The 15,735-nt window shown below is 39.1% G+C and overlaps 1 long non-coding RNA gene across 1 annotated transcript; it reads right to left on the bottom strand.

The window, feature by feature from the left end:
- Window positions 1-684: 684 nt before the first annotated feature.
- On the bottom strand, window positions 685-2,744 carry LOC139913935 (uncharacterized). Its single transcript, XR_011784732.2, has 3 exons — window positions 2,639-2,744; window positions 1,244-1,363; window positions 685-864 (listed from the first exon to the last, which is right to left on the bottom strand). It is a non-coding gene; the product is annotated as an uncharacterized LOC139913935 (long non-coding RNA).
- Between the last annotated feature and the right edge of the window lie 12,991 nt (window positions 2,745-15,735).

Raw genomic sequence — 15,735 nt, 5'->3', positions numbered from 1 at the left:
CAAAGGGGTTTGAAAGCAGACATTTTTTCAGTGATCAGTAAACGTCAGGTTTTGGTGTCAGTGCCTCAGCTTCTTTCTAGAGCCGCCATTTTGCACCAAGCGACGTTCAACAGTCATACAGGGAGAAATCCATCGTAGAAGAGGAGACCAATTTTTCCACCAACATCAGCCTCAATAGATGCATTGCAGCCACAGACTTTTTAAGCCTCACAGACCTTACGCTTCACTTGTTCATCAGGTTCTGCCAATGCTGCAAAATATGTTTTGTAAATTCATTTAAGTGGGCAGAGTGGGATCATTTTCTGGTTATGGATAGTGAGTGGTAGCATTCCTATGATTAGGAAGGATGAGGATGAATTTAGATGGACTAGATTTGTGTCCATGAACAATCCCCTCTAAAAGAGTTGACTCAAGAGGCACTGATGCATATTGTCTAGAAGAATATGAGAATGTATATGATCAATAACACAAGCAAACCGAACCAATCAATGTGTTAAATGACTACTTTAACTGAATTATCAAAAAGTAGTAGAATGTACAACGATGGACAGACCCTGATGAAAGCACTATAGATGAAACGTTGGTTTGTAAAGTAAACATCATGACAAATGTAAGGAGGAGTGTGAGACATACACTGTGAGACTTTACTTTATTTGAATGGCAAACCATGTAAATGAATTTTGATAAGGGATTCATGGCATTATTTCCAAACACCTATTCATCACAGATACACAGATTAGGGAGCTCCAGATCTTCATTTGCAGTTGCAGCGGTCAATGGAACAAGTGTAGACATCAATGTAGGGGTTAGAGTTGAGAATGTGGGCTTCTGATCTCGTCATACACCTCTTGAAATATGAAACTCCTGCAGTATTGGGAAGAAAAGTATGGAAATACTGTGAAACACTTAACACAATCTGATAAACAGACTCATAGAGCTATCCACCGGACACACAGAAATGACTTTGGTGCCATTCCTCTCATCACATGTTGCATAAGGTGACAAATGGGCCAAACTCTAAAAAAGTCGGTGTAGTTCTTTAACCTTTAACCTAACCAAAGCCTACTCCCAATTCTAACATCAACCCTAAACTACAATTCTAATCCTAAACTAGCTCCTAAAGAAGTGAGGGCCAGCAAAAGGTCCTCACTCTGGATGATTTCTTCATCTTTTGGGTTCTCACAAGGACAGAAGCACTAGAACACAGACAGAGACACACATACAAAGTTTGTGCTGTACGTACTGTAGACAGTTGTGATCACGCCGACACCACAGACACTGTCGGGCATTCGACAGTTTTCCTCTGTTTCATAGCAGCGGCCGCCATAACGGGAAGCACAGCGGCAGCATCTCAGAGCCTCTCCTGGAAAATAAAGAAATCTACTGATAATAATAATAATAATAATAACAATAATGACCTTTATTTATATAGCACTTTTCAAAACAGAGTTACCAAGAGCTTCACAAACAAGAGAAATAAAAGCAGCTGACATAGATCAGTACAACTGAAGGACAGTGAGGTAAAGCAGTTGGAGCAAATATTGACATAAAATAGCACAAATAAATGGTTTTGAACACAAAGATACAACAAATGGAGTAAATAACAGACTAGACCGATAGAATAAAATAACAGACAAGGCAACAAGAATAAAAATGAATAAATAAATCAATAAGTAGTTAGTCAGTTAAAAGCCTTGCTGCATCATTCTGTGCACATTGGAGCCGTTCTAACACTTTTTGAGTTAAAGAGGGTAAACAGGGCATAGCAGAAGTCAAGGTGAAATGAAATAAAAACATGTATAATCATCTCTATCACTGAAATTCAGGATGGATCTAATTTTTGCAATGTTCCTGAGATAGAAAAAGCACAAGTGAAAAAGCATCAATATTTAGGCTTTGGTCGAATATGACTCCTACATTCTTGGAGGCAGGTTTAATATGCTGATTTACCAGACCAAGTGCAAGTCGAATTTGGATGAAAACATGCTCAGGACCTTTTTTGTCTGAGTTTAATTTAAAAAAAAATTGCCATCCAATCCTCTACATTTGACCATTTTCAAGCTCAAAAAGTTATTCAGTGTTTCCCTCAGAATCAGGGTGGAAAGCCTCTGAAACAACATTTAGACTATCATGGAACACTAAAACTCTCCACTGAAACCCAGGATAAAAAGAATATGAGAAAGAATAACAAGAAACATATTCATGCATACTTGTGGAATCTGATCAAAATGTCTCATTAGAATCAGTTCAGGTTAAGGACAGCCCATAGACAACGAGTGTAGTATTGATCAATTCTACAATAAATATGTAATCAACCAAACTGCCCCATATCCATCATATCAGAATTGATGATGATGACTGGCTGACATCTGATTTTTAATAAAAGGTCAATATCAGCCCAATACAGCATTAAGCCAATATATTGATCTAACCCTAGATACAACACAACACCTCTTGCCTCTCTTAAAGCTTTCCTTTGCAGTTTTAGATTCAAACCACAGAAACGTTTTATCCTTTGAACGAAATTCATATACATTCCTATGACCTGAACCAATTTAATGAATAGTTTTCAACATGAGCATCTCTCTCCCAAAAGCTGGAACGCAGAGAACCAAGACAATCCTTATGGCAGACTCACCGCTGCTGATGCAGACGATCAGGAGGACAACAGCAAAATGTGAAGCCTTCATTTTTTCGTCTTTTCCTGGAGAATTGATCTGCAGTTTGAGAAACGCTGTGGGAAACTAGACTGGGATTGAGATGAAAAGATGAGTTAGTTAAAGTGCTGTCTGCAGAATACCAAGGTTCATACAAATTTAAAATATTACAATTAACTGTTGATCAGAACTGATCTACTGATTGTATCCACAAAGATCTGATGTTGAATCTGACAGAGGATCTAATAAACATTACTTTTTAAAGCTATTGGAAAGCAAAGGCAAAAATTCTATGAAATAGCACTGAAAAATAAAAAGTATATAGAAAAAGGAAGAAGTAAAATAAAATAATAATACTTGTGTTTCCTTTAGTATAAGTGAAGCTCTGGTGCTTAGCGAGTGGTCTCAGAACAATTTATAGCCAGTTTATTGTAACTGTATTCCAGTTTGATTGTTAAGTATCAAACAATGGAAACCACAGCCAGAAAGGTCACTACTTCCTTGTGCAAGAGCTACCTCTGGTTGCACAAAAGAGTGCACAAAAGTAAATATTCAGGTTGAAATTGAAGTAACATTTGGCACTGAACTGCATCCGAACGCTCTTTCCTGTTACATGATTACACCTTCAGGCTAACACCCTGGGACATTTTGGATTTTGGAATATAATTACCCAAAAAGTTCAGTGGGGTCTTTGGGACAGAGCAGGCAATTTCAGTTGTCCCTGTTCTGATAAGTTGTCCACTTTAAGATTTTTTTTCTTGTAATACAGTGGTCTTAACTTCCTGATGTTAACATAACCAGGCTTGAATTCCCATGAATTCTACCGCCTTGAAGGAAAAATCCACCCTAAACAGCTACTGGTGATGTAGCTTGCATTTCTGGGTTTGGTGGTGTATTTTCTAATTCCTGCAGATAACTGGCGAAACATAGATGTGACGTCACGTCCAGATATTTCCAGTGCAGAAACAAAGGGCTCTGAAAGCAGACATTTTTTCAGTGATCTAAAACAGCGGTAAATTTCAGGTTTTGGTGTCAGTCCCTCAGAATCAAAGAGCGAGGGCTTCTTTCTAGAGCCGCCATTTTGCACCAAGAGACATTCAACAATCATACAGGGAGAAATCCATCATAGAAGAGGAGAGAGACCAATTTCTCCACTAGCAGTGGCCTCAATAGAATGCAATGCAGCCACAGACTTTAAGCTTCACAGACTTTACGCTTCATTAGTCAAGATTTTTATGTAAAAATCCACCTAGCCTAAATAGTGGTGTTGGGTATGATCATTAGTGGGATCATTCCTGCCCACAGGAAGTGAATTGAAAGTTAAGAGTGGAATGTAAACTGTCTCCTAAACAGGGCCGGATTAACCAACCACCGGGCCCCTGGGCACACACTTCCAACTAGGCCCCCCCTTTGACCTGTACTTTAAGAAACCAGGATGTAGACGTTTTCCCTATGGGACAGTACACTAGAATCTGTATCAGTCTAAGTCACCTACAGTACAGTCATCATTCTACCAATCCCGGACCCTCAGAAGGAAAAATTAATAGCCAGGCTGTTGAGATGGCTTGTCTGCTGGGATGTAGTCTCAAATTGACAAATTATACTTTTGATGGTTTGTTCTTAATATTTAGAGCTAGTGCAGACAAACTCCACATTTCCCTGCTGGGGGAATAGTATATTAATCTTAGATTCTTGAAGGATCCTTGATTTCAGCTTTGGCTGCCAAAGCTGCAAAATATGTTTTGTAAATTAATTTAAGTTACGGGCTGTGGGATCATTAGTGAACAGTAAAATATAATTATTGTAGTTTTGTTTGTCTTTCCTTTGTCACAGTCATGTTTTACTAAACATTAGCAAATGTTTAATTAATGTTATTTGCTGCAACTTGGGGGCTGCAAAATGTCTACAACTGTTTAACAGATTGTTAATAAATATTCTAACAAATATTTTAAAACAAATGAATAAAACCTGTGTAAATACTTTGTCAAGCATTTAGATATCATCTGTTAATGATGAACACATTATTTGTTCATCTACCTGTACAGCTACTATGCTATGTAACCTAACCTAGCAAATTAGCTTCACTTGTCGTTACATAGCCGGCTGCCGACAGAGTGGGGCTACCGAAGGTTCAGAAACTACAGCCACTTACATTAGTGAGCAGACCATGGGGTTCCTTCTGTCCAGTGTGTGTGTGTGGGTTGTAATCACGTCGTTTAGTCCGCATTCAGCTTCTGGTTCCGACATCCTGTGTCGGTTCATGTGTCCTGCATAGGGGCTTTAAAGACGAGATGAAATGAAAAATGCCTTTTTAACCCTTTTAGATCACATCCCCGGTCATACTGTGCACCTATTTAACAATATATGCCAAAAAAAATACCAAAAATCAATTTCATTGTATTCTTATATCAAAATTCAATCATGTTTTCTTCCTGTAAAACAAAATATGCCGTGTGCTTACGTAAGCATGCCCGTAACTAATTTCAACCAATAATATCATGACATCCACCCATCAATCAATCTTCAACTTTTAGCGCACAGAGCTAAGAGGCTAAGATTCATTAGTTAGCTAGCTAGCAACAGCACACCCACTTTTCAACGTTCAAATCAAATTCCTCCCAACGTTATGTCCCGCCTGTCTTTCCCGTTTCACTCGGAAATACGTCACGATACGGAAGTTAGATACTCTCGAAATGCCGTTTCATCTCGACTTTAAGGGCTTATAAACATTCATTATTTTAAAGTGTTACCAAAAATAGTAGAATGTACACCCAAAGAGGCACAGACTACTGGCAAAAATAACCCTGATGAAAGCACTACAGCTGAAACATCGTAAAATTCGTTCGTAAAATAAATGTCACAGAAAATATAAGGAGTGTGAGACATTTTCTTTTTGTATACTTTATTTGAATTGCCAACCATGTAAATTAATTTTGATAAGGCATTATTGGCATTGGCATTATTTCCAAACACAGTTTCATCTCAGATACTCAGATTACGGAGCTCCAGATCTTCATCTCAGTTGCAGAGGTTATAGTCACAAACGTGGTAGAGGTAAATGTAGGGGTTAGCTCGCAGATCGATGACGTCTGTTGTCGTCATGCACCTCTTGAAAAATGTGATAGCTGCAGAATAGAGAAGAAAAGTATGGAAATGCTGTGAAACACTTAATACATACAGAATGTGATAAACAGTCTGGTGTGAAATGAGACAATATTGTCTGCTTTCATTTTACAGCGTTCTCCTTCCATTTGAATGCTATGATTCACATAACACAACAGTGATTCAACCTATATCCAGTTCATGAAAGCTTTTCCATTTGCTGTTCTAAACACCTGGTGTCTGGTAGCTCTTTCCTGGGAAAAATACTTCCTGTCTGATCACTGTTTGTTCCTAATATTAATCATAACCCTAAACCCAAATCATGACCCTAAACTAACCTTAACCTTAAAGCACCACACTGACCTTTTGAGAGTTTGGCCCAGGACTAAATTTTTAAATGTTTTCTAACTCTTAGTGGGCCACTCAATTCGTTTTGTTCCCTTTTCTGTTAAGTATCAACTCATGGATCTCCAGTCTCAAATGAAAAAAGAAAATGTTGACATTACTTATTACTTTTATTTAGATAAAATTTGCATCCAAACAATATAATAATAAAATCACAAATTTTCTGATTACTGTCCATTTGCACAATTCTTTTCGGAAGGTGTGTTTCAGATGTGTGCACAAGTCTAACGGTGGTCTACGCTTCATTCCATCTAAGTACAGTGCAGTAGGGATGGGACGATATATCGAAATTCAATATATCGCAGTACAAAAATGTGACAATACGTATCGTGGGGCAGACAAATGAATCATGATATTAGCTCCATTTTATTCTGCTGTAGAAATCACAAATCAGACGGCTTCACCATCACAGCTTCACAAGCTCTCCATCCAAATTATATAATTTGCACTTTGTAATGACATTTTTAAATTGTATACATTCTAACCAACCAATGCCATTGGTAGGAATAGGGCTGGGCGATATGGCCTAAAAATTAAATCTCTGATTTTTTCACACCTACATGCGATTTACGATTTTAATCGATTTTGTTAATGTTACCTGCTTTTTAGCAGCCGTCTGGGGGCTAAACCCTAAACTAGGGATGCCCTGATAACGTTTTTTGCCACCGATCGCCGATCGTCTGTGAGCCATATCTGCCGATACCGATCGGCCATACCGATAGTTTTTTTGTTTTGTTATAGCAGCTGGTATAGCAGTATTATAGGTCTAACAGTTTCCATTTTACATACATTTCATCCAACAAATTGAGTCCTGGTTAAAAAGTATCCACATTTTCTTTTTTCTACCTCAATATTTACTTGATCATTATGTAAACAAAACCATGTGCGTTCTGATTTAGTGAGATAACCGAAGCACAAGACTTAGACTGTTGCCCTTGCCTGTGTCGTTGAGTCGAGTTAAATAAATGGAGACACCCTCCGAAGATATATATCCATTTCAGTCTTTGTTTTTGTATAGCCTAAGTGAATGTTCTTAAGAGAGAGAGAAATGAGACTTTTCAGTTGCCTCTCCGCTGTTAGGGTCTCGACCAGACCTTAGATCGGGCCCAAAAAAACAAGCCCGACCCTACCGAGCCCGTGTACGTTCTGTCTGAGCCCGGCACGGGCCGTCCCATTGGCTGCATTTATGGGCCCGAGCCCGGTTTAAAACCGAAATTTTCTTAGTAAGTTGGCTGGTTGGTAAGTTGGTTTAAGTAAACTAATTCCGAGTTGTTTGAATGACAAAAATCTGTTCAGAATTACGTGCGGGATCTTACTGAATAGCCTAGGCTATTTCCTCTTGCAAAGGACTCGCAAAGCGAGTGTGGTGCCGTAGGTGCCAAATCGTAACCTTTGATTGACTGGTGATAAAAACATAATTGACACAAGGAATTAACAATCAGACTTTGCGGATTACAGAGAAATTTGAATGACAGAAATCTGTTGAGAATTACGCACGGGATCCATGGTCATCAACCTGCCTGCGTGCGCACGGCGCCAGAGGAGAGGAGGAGACGCTGTGCCTGCTGACTGAGATGTGAATATGTATCGATCACAGTGATTGATACATAAGGTTTAAGGTTACAATGTTATAATACATATAACATTCTGATTATTACACCAAATAGCTTACTCCCCACCCCAATTATAAAAAAAAAAAAAAAAAAGACGTTATATCTCTGACCATGAGACCGGCCCCGCCCAGGCCCGAGGAATGGAGGGGAAATTCCTACCCGACCCGGCTCTGGTTCGGGCAGAGAATCAAACCTCTGGTCTCGACCGTCGTCCAGTTCAGCACCGCGGACAGCGGTGCAGAGTGCAGACCATTATGTAAACAAACGCACATGGCTCACGTGTTTTGCGTCATCGATCGGTTTTTGCAATCGGCGACTATAAAGCATTATAGGAATTCTCCGAACTCATATTTATACTACTGAATACTGAATATTTATGATACTGAATATCGGCCGATTCCGATTGCTGGCCGATCGATAGCGGCATCCCTACCCTAAACCATACATTCAAATTAATTGATAAAATCGATTTGTCGCCCAGCTCTAGCTAGAAAGATTTGTGGATCAGATATAAACATAATTCTGCACAGTCAGACTTTGTTGTCATTGAACTTTTATTTATTACATCGTATCGTGGTTGTATTGAATCGTGGACCTCATATCGCGTATTGAATCGTATCGTGAGATAAGCATATCGTCCCTGTGCAGAGATTGTTGTAACAGCTATGCTGCAGAAAAACTCCCCTCTGGCAGGAGGCTGCGGTCCATCAGGACCAAAACCTCACGCCACAAGAACAAGAACAGTTTCTTCCCGTCTGTAGCTGGCCTCATCAACAAGGCCCGGGACCCCCACTGACACGGACCCTTGCCCCCTCCCCCCATAGGCACTACACGCTACAGTAACGTACAGTCTCCACATCTGACTCAATGCGGTCATTTATGCATTCTGTACAGTAAACATTCCTCTGGCCAATATTTTGCACATCCCTGCACTAACTGTACAGCTTTCCGATTTTCCATTTCACTTCAATAGCAGATATATTGCACATTTTTTTATTATATTTTTTCACATTCTGTATTGTAAATATCTCTTTTTATCTCTTTTGTTTTTTTATATTTATATTCTTGACTTTGACTTACAGTACTTGTTGTGCTTTTTTACTTCTACTTCCTATTTTTCTCCATGTTTATTGTATGCACCTACATACCAAGGCAAATTCCTTGTATTGTGAACTTTACTTGGCAATAAACCTGATTCTGATTCTGATTCTGATTCTGATCACTGTCCGGGCGAGGGCAACACCATGTGACAGAAAGGAGGAGGAGGAGGAGGAGGAAGAGGAGGAGAGATTTGCAGTTGCAGCTACATCAGCCAAGGGATGCACAACACATGACGTCAACAAGTTGTTGAATATTTCTTTTGAAAATTAATTATTCCCCTTCCCCTGTCCCTTCTCCAGAAGCTCACCACTCCAGTTGCATCAATCTCTGACACCACCCATTTTGTGTTTTGTCTCCTTTTTCACAGTTCCCTCAGCAACCGATGATTTTTTTAATTAAATTTTTTTTTTTTTTTTATAATTCAGCATTGTCCTCTCACGGGGCACATCACTCCATTTCATAACGAGATCATTATTGTGAAAAAATATAGGCCTAATAAAGAAATAAAATATGTAAGATGAAAATAAATTAGATAATAGTAAATAATATAAAAACAGCCTCAAATCTCATGTTGAGTCCTGCAGGTGAAACGGTGGAGTGTTGTTCTCCTTCTCAAGACGCACCTAGCGTTGTAGGACTGTTCAGATGCTTCTCGGAAACACCTCACAAACTAAAGAGGCTTCGTAAGATGGATACTACGGTCATCTTAGCCTTAAGATGCTTTTGGGAAATGAGGCCCTGAGTAGTTCGCATGAGCGATAGCCACCATGGCTGAACAGACAAAGAAAAGAGCGACACCTACAGAAACTCAAACTGCATCAACAGAAAATCCAAGAAAAAAGACGTCACAGTGCTGGATACACTGTTTGATTGAGCTGAGCACCAAAGATGGAGACAAAATATAAAAAAGAAATCAAGGATAACCATTTTAAGAACCATGTCTGTTCATTGCCTTCCCATATCAGTGTGCTGAAAATATAGTAGGTGGACAGACTGAGGTTGTTTTTAGTCATTTTTAGTATGTAGTCAAAAAAAATAATACATAATGACTTGATTTAATTGATCTGCATTAGAGTGTAACTCGTCTTGACTCTAAACTACTCTGAAGTAATATGGATTACATGGATTACAGCTAAATGAGCCTGAGTAAACTGGGGTCTGAGTAATCAAACCAGTTTTGAATTCTCATGCTCCTGCTACTGAGCTCAGAGATAGTCATGAATAACAGACAAAATCTCAATTTTCATCATTCGTAAAGCACATTATGATACACAAATTACAGGGTAATGACTGTAATTACATAGAAATGATCAAAAAGTAATGATGCATTATAATTACAAATGGTATTATGTATATGTGGGGCCCAGTGGGGCCAGGGTGGACCACCAGCTAAGGGAAAGAGCCTGGTTGCCATGCTGGAGGACCTCGGGGGCTCCCTCTCCCAGTTTGAGGATGACACCCAGCCACAACTCAAACCCACAGTGGTTCTCTCTCAGACTTTGAGGAAGTAGTGCAAAAACTCTTTGTTACCCCATCAGCTGCACATCGCTGGTCTGGAATAGGCAGGCGTCTGGCAAATGAGCACAGCTGCGAGAACATGGTTTGTGGGCTGAATTAATTTAGACCATTACAGCGCTGGTCTCCCCCTCAAAGTCAGTTCCTGGGAGGGCCAGCTTTCTATTACTGAACATACTGTATGCTGAAGCGTTAGCATGCGCAGGACAGAGCTATCTACCAGAGACACAGACATGATTTTGGTGCCATTCCTCTCATCACATGTTGCATAAGGTGACCATGGGCCAAACTCCCAAAAAGTCGGTGTAGTTCTTTAATCTTTAACCTAACCTAAATCTAATCCTAATTCTAATCTTAACCCTAAACCCAAATCCTCACCCTAAACTAGTCCTTAACAGAAGTGAGGGCCAGCAAAATGTCCTCACTGGATGATTTTGTCATCTTTTAGAAGTACAAGGACACACACACACACATATAGTTTGTACTGTACATACGTAAGGGAGGTAAGACCACACTAGTGCCACAGTAAGTGTAGCCATCTGTACAGATTTCCACTACTTTGATGCAGCTGCCACCCAGTTTATTGGGAATACAGCGGTAGCAAATCAGAGCCTCTCCTGGAAAACAATAATCACAATAAAAGCAACAACAATAATAATAATAATAATAATAATAATAATAATAATAATAATGATAATAGTAATAGTGCTTCACAAACAAGTGAAATAGACTGGGCAGCTGACAGATCAGTACAACTGAAGGACAGTGAGGTATGGCAGTTATAATAAATATTGAAATAAAATGAAAAAGCATAAATAAATGGTTCTGTTATTTACAATGGAATAAATAACAGACTAGGCTGATAGAATAGAATAAAATAACAGACAAGGCAACAAGAATAAAAATAATAAACAAATCAATAAGAGCAAATGATTATATAAAGGCCTTATGACAAAAGTCTTTTTTAAGAAGAGATTAAAAAGATTATACTGACTCTGTCAGCCTTGTAAGCCACGCAAAGCCTTAAAAGTAATCAGTAAAATCAATTCTAAAACGAACAGGCAACCAATGAAGAGACACTAAAACGGGGGAGATATGGTCCTGTCTCTTAGTTTCAGTTAAAAGCCTTGCTGCATCATTCTGTGCACATTGGAGCCGTTCTAACACTTTTTGGGTTAAAGAGGGTAAAACAGGGCATAGCAGAAGTCAAGGTGAGATGATATAAAAGCATGTATCCTCTCTGTATCACTGAAACTGGGGCTGGATCAATGTTCCTGAGATGGAAAAAGCAAGACTAAAGCTTTTCAGCATGTTGCTCAAAACATTTAGGCTTCCTAAGTTCTTGGAGGCAGGTTTAATATGCTGATTCAGAGGACCGGTATAAAGGACAGGTTGAATTTGGATGGAAACATGCTCAGGGCCGATAACGAGGACTAAAAAGTTTTTGTTTATTCAATTCACGTGGCTTGACTGAGAGGTACAGCTGGGTATCACCACTGTAACAACAGAAGGAGATACTATGCTGCCTGTGACCCAGAGGAAGCATATACAAGTGATACAACTATACCTTTCGACCAGTATGGGTCTTCCAAAGTCAGTTCCAAATACTGGTATTTTGGGACTGAAGCTGCTGATAGATGACATTTAGTGATGGTGTTCAAGATCTTTATATTTGACCAAAAAATTCAATGTATTCAGTGTTTCCCCCAGAGTGTTATTCTTGTCAGGGTGGAAAAGCCTCTGAAACAACATTTAGACTATCATGGAACACTAAAACTCTCCACTGAAACCCAGGATAAAAAGAATATGAGAAAGAATAAAAGAATGGTCAGAATTGAATTCTGAAGTATGTAATCAATCAAACTGCCCCATATCCATCATATCAGAATTGATGATGATGACTGGCTGACATCTGATTTTTAATAAAAGGTCAGTATCAGTGCAATACAGCATTAAGCCAATATATTGATCTAACCCTAGATACAACACAACACCTCTTGCCTCTCTTAAAGCTTTCCTGTGCAGTTTTAGATTAAAACCATAGAGAATTGTTGTCCTTTGAACACAAATCATATTTCATTCCTATGATCCAAGCCATCCAAGCCTAATGAATAGTTTTCAACATGAGCATCTCTCTCCCAAAAGCTGGAACGCAGAGAACCAAGACAATCCTTATGGCAGACTCACCGCTGCTGATGCAGACGATCAGGAGGACAAGAGCAAAATGTGAAGCCTTCATTTTTTCGTCTTTTCCTGGAGAATTGATCTGCAGTTTGAGAAACGCTGTGGGAAACTAGACTGGGATTGAGATGAAAAGATGAGTTAGTTAAAGTGCTGTCTGCAGAATACCAAGGTTCATACAAATTTAAAATATTACAATTAACTGTTGATCAGAACTGATCTACTGATTGTATCCACAAAGATCTGATGTTGAATCTGACAGAGGATCTAATAAACATTACTTTTTAAAGCTATTGGAAAGCAAAGGCAAAAATTCTATGAAATAGCACTGAAAAATAAAAAGTATATAGAAAAAGTAAAATAAAATAATAATACTTGTGTTTAAGTGTAGTATAAGTGAAGCTCTGGTGCTTAGCGAGTGGTCTCAGAACAATTTATAGCCAGTTTATTGTAACTGTATTCCAGTTTGATTGTTAAGTATCAAACAATGGAAACCACAGCCAGATAGGTCACTACTTCCTTGTGCAAGAGCTACCTCTGGTTGCACAAGAGAGTGCACAAAAGTAAATAGTCACTGTGAAACTGAAGCAACGTTTGGCACTGAACTGCATCCGAATGCTCTTTCTTGATGCATGACTACACCTTCAGGCTAATATCCAGGGAGATTTTGGATCAGATCTAATTCTCCAAAGTGTGAAAGTTCAATGGGGCCTTTGGGACAGAACCAGCAATATCAGTTGTCCCTGTTCTGATAAATTCTCCATTTTAAGATTTTGTTTCTCGTAATACAGTGGTCTTAAGTTCCAGATGCTAACACAGACAGGCTTGAATTCCCATGAACTTTCTAGGCTTAAAGGAAAAATCCACCCTAAAACACTAAAACACACAATAGCTGTTAAATAGCTGTTAAAAAGCTATTTAACGATGTGATGTACGTACCTTGCATTTCTGGGTCCACTTTGTTGTTTGGTGGTGTATTTTTCCTCATTCTATCTCAACGTCATGTCAAGATATTTGCAGCACAGGTACAATGCAGTTTGATTATGAAATGTTTCGGCTATCTAAAACATAAATGGCAAACGTCAGGTTTTGGTATCAGAGTTTCTTTCTAGAACCACCATTTTTGCACAATCATCATACAGGGAGAAATCCATCGCAGAAGAGGCAGAGAGACAAATTTCAATGCAGTGCAATGCAGCCACAAGACATGTGGCTGCACTGCACTGCACTGAGCATCTGACGTTGCTATGTCCCATGCAAGATGTTTCTTACCATGGCCGGTTTTGGCCGGTTTTCATTTGACATTCATTACTTTATAGGTAATTGTCAATTAATCATTTGCAATTTGCAATTCACTTTGTTTGCGTTTTAGTCTAAACAGCATTATTAAGCTAAAATGAAAAAAAAATGTTGATGAATAATGTTAAATAGGCCTAGGTATATGTTTTGCAACATTGCAAAGTTTATATACTATGCTAATGGATACAGAAAATATTGTTGTGCAAATGGTCATCGGCCCACTTCATTCTACTAGAGGGTAGCTTCATTACATACATACATTACATACTTCATTACAAAGAAACACTAGGAGGCACCTTGAAAGCAAAAGATATTTTTGATAAAAGTTAATGAGTGCAAAAAAATGCATAAGAAAGCAAAAGAATACAAGCATTGGCTATATTACATGCAGCTATGATTTTTTTTACACTTTTTATTTGCGCTCATTAAGCTAAAAGTATCTTTTGCTTTCAAGGTGGCACCTACTCTTTCTTTTTCCCACATCATGAGGGCATCACACGGGAAATTCAGGTCAGGCAGTCAGTCATCTGTCGCTTCGTGAGATGATGCATTTCGTGAGATGGCCTCTAGAGGGCATCTCTGCGAGATGTAGTATTTCCCATACAGAGGCAAAAATCCAAAGTTGGTCAATGTATAGAAATTGATCTAAATCGATCTCTGATGCGCGTAACACATCATGTTGATGTCAGTGTGATGTCGGATGCAAAAAAACTGACAAACAATTGTACGCCAAAGTGCTAGCTTTGAATCACCACTAGCAATATGTTTGTACTTACGTGTACACTTCCTCTTCCTGGCTCCCACCGTGTGTGGTTTGTTTACTTTTATTTAGACACTTCTGGCTTCCCCTATGCTAAGAACTAATTCCCTTAAGCAAACTCTGCAGGATTGTGGACTTGCTGAAAGTCAGTATCAATGGCTCCAAAAGTCCACAAGGGAGTCCTCACACTCTTGACGATTAGGAATGCACCTTAAAGTCCGTAGCACATTGAGATTGGGCCGTTGCCTAGCTAGCTCTGTTTATTTGCCCATACGCCCACCTTTGATTGAAAGCAATAAGTTCACAACCCTTCTCTGGACGCTGTCGAAGGCATTCTGGGAAACATAGGAAGTCACTAACTGAAGTAGAAATAGATGAGGTAGATTGAGGGAAAGTGCGTACACCAAACAAGCACAGATCCTGTACAAGCCCATGGCCCACTGACCAACTTCTGATTTTGCCTATGTATGGGAAACACTGCATCTCGCAACCAAAGACACCCTCTAGAGGCCATCTCACGAAGCGTTGAGTGCCTGCCTGCCTGACCTGATAAGGGCTTGTGATGCCCTTGGTTGCGCGGTGGGAAAAAGTAAAGTACAACCCTTCACATCACACCATCATCACTTAACTCCTGGGATGCACTGAACATCACAGATTGATTATATATAACAGTGTAGAAGTATCAGTGTATTTTTCCTTTAATGAAGCCACTTGTAGTTCACTAACCATTTCATCTCTGGTTTCTCAGCTCTTATGACAAGGGTTAGTATTCCCGGAGGTAACAATATCCAAGTATTTTACCCCAACAATACATTGGGTCAAGAGTCAGAGGAACTCTTTTTCTGAGGACTGAGATGTAACCACAAGTTTTAGTTTAATTGCTGTGTAAAGTCCTGAGTCCTGAGCTACAACTGAAATTATCAAACATACCAATAACATTTCAATTTCTTCAATCAGAATAAGTAATATTAAGTTGGCTTTGTTAGAGCAGGACTTAGTCTTATTAACAAAGAAAAATAATGGCCTACTCTCCCACGACATGCAATAGCCTCTGTTTTGTAACTGTATCTCAATGTGATTGTTAAGTACCAAACAGTGGCGT

The sequence above is a fragment of the Centroberyx gerrardi genome, chromosome 21, assembly GCF_048128805.1.
Source record: "Centroberyx gerrardi isolate f3 chromosome 21, fCenGer3.hap1.cur.20231027, whole genome shotgun sequence".
In the NCBI taxonomy this organism is placed as follows: Eukaryota; Metazoa; Chordata; class Actinopteri; order Beryciformes; family Berycidae; genus Centroberyx; species Centroberyx gerrardi.
This window is presented reverse-complemented; position numbering and strand designations above follow the sequence as displayed.